The sequence below is a fragment of the Hyla sarda genome, unplaced genomic scaffold (genome assembly GCF_029499605.1).
Source record: "Hyla sarda isolate aHylSar1 unplaced genomic scaffold, aHylSar1.hap1 scaffold_273, whole genome shotgun sequence".
NCBI lineage: Eukaryota > Metazoa > Chordata > Amphibia > Anura > Hylidae > Hyla > Hyla sarda.
Genome location: NW_026609429.1, coordinates 212853 through 217853, shown reverse-complemented (window position 1 = coordinate 217853; position 5001 = coordinate 212853).

Genomic DNA, 5001 nt, shown 5'->3' with positions numbered 1-5001 from the left:
AGAAACAAGAAAAAGGGAAACACCGGTGACAACATGAATGAAAACAAAAATAAAAATAAAAACGAAGACTTAGACTCTACCATCAAAATATTCAATCTATCTACCCATATCCTGAATTCTGATGAAACATCACTTCTGCAGAAAGGCTTATCATTTTGCCCTCACAACAATCCGGCTAAATTTGATATGTTTCTAGATCTTCACAATTTCACTCGCCGTCTGACACTACAGCGTCACTTCACACTCCCCAATACCCAAAAAAGTCACAAGAAGGACGAGGATCAAGAAACCACCGGAATACACCCTAATATGCATATCAAATCAAAATTCTATCCAGTAGAAAGTCAGGGTTTCAGATTGAAAACCTTCCATGAACTGGTAGCAGAGGACCTAAAGAAACTGCCAGACCGATTCCCGCAGAAATCCCAAGAGGGATACCTCACATGGGGAGAAAAACAAGCTCTCAAAACTCTGAAAGAGAACAAGGATATCGTTATCAGACCAGCCGATAAGGGTGGGAGCCTGGTCATCCAGCATTACGAAGACTATCACCAGGAAGCCTGCCACATTCTGGAGGACACCAACTATTACAGAAGAGTTAAAGGGGATCCTTTCCCTCTTATAAAAAAAGAGATCTTGTTCTTACTCAACGACGGTCTCAGTAAAAAAGTAATTTCCAAACAAGAGAAAAAATTCATCTTCATACAGAATCCCTCTGTCCCCTACTATTACCACCTTCCCAAAATTCACAAGAACTCCACACGCCCCCCCGGGAGACCCATCATTTCAGGGATAGACAGCAGTACCTGCAATATGTCACACTACCTGGACCTTATATTGCAGACATACGTCCAAAATCTCGACAGTTATCTAAAAAACTCCGACCAACTCATTTCACTACTCAAACCCATAGCATGGGTGGACAACATGATCTTGGTAACAATGGACGTAACGGCGTTATATACCAATATACGCCATGACATTGGTGTACAGTGCACTAGGTATTTCCTAGAAAGAGACCCTGATGTCCCCACAGAACAAGTCACATTCTTAACAACCTGTCTGGAAACAGTCCTCAAGAACAACTTCTTCCAATATGATGGGCAAACATTCCATCAAATACGTGGCACAAGGGTAGCCCCTGCCTTCGCCAATTTATTCATGGGGCGTTTCGAGGATACTTTCATAACCAGCAACCCCCTGTTCACCAAACACTCCAGACTATATAAAAGGTACATAGATGACCTTGTTACGCCGAGCGCTCCGGGTCCCCGCTCCTCCCCGGAGCGCTCGCTACACTCTCGCTACTGCAGCGCTCCGGTCAGATCCACTGACCCGGTGCGCTGCGATTCCGCCTCCAGCCGGGATGCGATTCGTGATGCGGGTGGCGCCCGCTCGCGATGCGCACCCCGGCTCCCGTACCTGACTCGCTCTCCGTCGGTCCTGTCCCGGCGCGCGCGGCCCCGCTCCCAAGGGCGCGCGCGCGCCGGGTCTCTGCGATTTAAAGGGCCACTGCGCCGCTGATTGGCGCAAGTGGTTCTAATTAGTGTGTTCACCTGTGCACTCCCTATGTATACCTCACTTCCCCTGCACTCCCTCGCCGGATCTTGTTGCCATTGTGCCAGTGAAAGCGTTTCCTTGTGTGTTCCTAGCCTGTGTTCCAGACCTCCTGCCATTGCCCCTGACTACGATCCTTGCTGCCTGCCCCGACCTTCTGCTACGTCCGACCTTGCTTCTGTCTACTCCCTTGTACCGCGCCTATCTTCAGCAGTCAGAGAGGTTGAGCCGTTGCTAGTGGATACGACCTGGTCACTACCGCCGCAGCAAGACCATCCCGCTTTGCGGCGGGCTCTGGTGAATACCAGTAGTGACTTAGAACCGGTCCACTAGCACGGTCCACGCCAATCCCTCTCTGGCACAGAGGATCCACCTCCTGCCAGCCGGCATCGTGACAGTAGATCCGGCCATGGATCCCGCTGAAGTTCCTCTGCCAGTTGTCGCCGACCTCACCACGGTGGTCGCCCAGCAGTCACAACAGATAGCGCAACAAGGCCACCAGCTGTCTCAACTGACCGTGATGCTACAGCAGCTTCTACCACAGCTTCAGCAATCATCTCCTCCGCCAGCTCCTGCACCTCCTCCGCAGCGAGTGGCCGCTTCAGGCCTACGACTATCCTTGCCGGATAAATTTGATGGGGACTCTAAATTTTGCCGTGGCTTTCTTTCTCAATGTTCCCTGCACTTGGAGATGATGTCGGACCACTTTCCTACTGAAAGGTCTAAGGTGGCTTTCGTAGTCAGCCTTCTGTCTGGAAAAGCTCTGTCATGGGCCACACCGCTCTGGGACCGCAATGACCCCGTCACTGCCTCAGTACACTCCTTCTTCTCGGAAATTCGAAGTGTCTTTGAGGAACCTGCCCGAGCCTCTTCTGCTGAGACTGCCCTGTTGAACCTGGTCCAGGGTAATTCTTCCGTTGGCGAGTACGCCGTACAATTCCGTACTCTTGCTTCAGAACTATCCTGGAATAATGAGGCCCTCTGCGCGACCTTTAAAAAAGGCCTATCCAGCAACATTAAAGATGTTCTGGCCGCACGAGAAATCCCTGCTAACCTACATGAACTCATTCATCTAGCCACTCGCATTGACATGCGTTTTTCCGAAAGGCGTCAGGAGCTCCGCCAGGATATGGACTTTGTTCGCACGAGGCGTTTTTTCTCCCCGGCTCCTCTCTCCTCTGGTCCCCTGCAATCCGTTCCTGTGCCTCCCGCCGTGGAGGCTATGCAGGTCGACCGGTCTCGCCTGACACCTCAAGAGAGGACACGACGCCGCATGGAGAATCTCTGCCTGTACTGTGCCGGTACCGAACACTTCTTGAAAGATTGTCCTATCCGTCCTCCCCGCCTGGAAAGACGTACGCTGACTCCGCACAAGGGTGAGACAGTCCTTGATGTCAACTCTGCTTCTCCGCGTCTTACTGTGCCTGTGCGGATATCTGCCTCTACCTTCTCCTTCTCTACTATGGCCTTCTTGGATTCCGGATCTGCAGGAAATTTTATTTTGGCCTCTCTCATCAACAGGTTCAACATCCCGGTGACCAGTCTCGCCAGACCCCTCTACATCAATTGTGTTAACAATGAAAGATTGGACTGTACCATACGTTTCCGCACGGAGCCCCTCCTAATGTGCATCGGACCTCATCACGAAAAAATTGAGTTTTTGGTCCTCCCCAATTGTACTTCCGAAATTCTCCTTGGACTACCCTGGCTTCAACACCATTCCCCAACCCTGGATTGGTCCACTGGGGAGATCAAGAGTTGGGGTACCTCTTGTTTCAAGGACTGCCTTAAACCGGTTCCCAGTACTCCTTGCCGTGACCCTGTGGTTTCCCCTGTAACCGGTCTCCCTAAGGCCTATATGGACTTTACGGATGTATTTTGCAAAAAACAAGCTGAGACTCTACCTCCTCACAGGCCTTATGACTGTCCTATTGACCTCCTCCCGGGCACTACTCCACCCCGGGGCAGAATTTATCCTCTCTCCGCCCCAGAGACTCTTGCTATGTCTGAGTACATCCAGGAAAATTTAAAAAAGGGCTTTATCCGCAAATCCTCCTCTCCTGCCGGAGCCGGATTTTTCTTTGTGTCCAAAAAAGATGGCTCCCTACGTCCTTGCATTGACTACCGCGGTCTTAATAAAATCACGGTAAAGAACCGCTACCCTCTACCTCTTATCTCTGAACTCTTTGATCGCCTCCAAGGTGCCCACATCTTTACCAAACTGGACTTAAGAGGTGCTTATAATCTCATCCGCATCAGAGAGGGGGATGAATGGAAAACGGCATTTAACACCAGAGATGGACACTTTGAGTATCTGGTCATGCCCTTTGGCCTGTGCAACGCCCCTGCCGTCTTCCAAGACTTTGTTAATGAAATTTTTCGTGATCTCTTATATTCCTGTGTTGTTGTGTATCTGGACGATATCCTGATTTTTTCTGCCAACCTAGAAGAACACCGCCAGCATGTCCGCATGGTTCTTCAGAGACTTCGTGACAATCAACTTTATGCCAAGATGGAGAAATGTCTATTTGAATGTCAATCTCTTCCTTTCCTAGGATACTTGGTCTCTGGCCAGGGACTACAAATGGATCCAGACAAACTCTCTGCCGTCTTAGATTGGCCACGCCCCTCCGGACTCCGTGCTATCCAACGTTTTTTGGGGTTCGCCAATTATTACAGACAATTTATTCCACATTTTTCCACCATTGTGGCTCCTATCGTGGCTTTAACCAAAAAGAATGCCAATCCTAAGTCATGGCCTCCTCAAGCGGAAGACGCCTTTAAACAGCTCAAGTCTGCCTTTTCTTCGGCTCCCGTGCTCTCCAGACCTGACCCATCTAAACCCTTCCTATTGGAGGTTGATGCCTCCTCAGTAGGAGCTGGAGCGGTCCTTCTACAAAAAAATTCTTCCGGGCATGCTGTTACTTGTGGTTTTTTTTCTAGGACCTTCTCTCCGGCGGAGAGGAACTACTCCATCGGGGATCGAGAGCTACTAGCCATTAAATTAGCACTTGAGGAATGGAGGCATCTGCTGGAGGGATCAAGATTTCCAGTTATTATTTACACCGATCACAAGAATCTCTCCTATCTCCAGTCTGCCCAACGGCTGAATCCTCGCCAGGCCAGGTGGTCTCTGTTCTTTGCCCGATTTAATTTTGAAATTCACTTTCGGCCTGCCGATAAGAACATTAGGGCTGATGCTCTCTCTCGTTCCTCGGATGCCTCGGAAGTAGAGCTCTCTCCGCAACACATCATTCCTCCTGACTGCCTGATCTCCACTTCTCCAGCCTCCATCAGGCAAACTCCTCCAGGGAAGACCTTCGTCACTCCACGCCAACGCCTCGGAATCCTCAAATGGGGTCACTCCTCCCATCTCGCAGGCCATGCGGGCATCAAGAAATCCGTGCAACTCATCTCTCGTTTCTATTGGTGGCCGACTCTGGA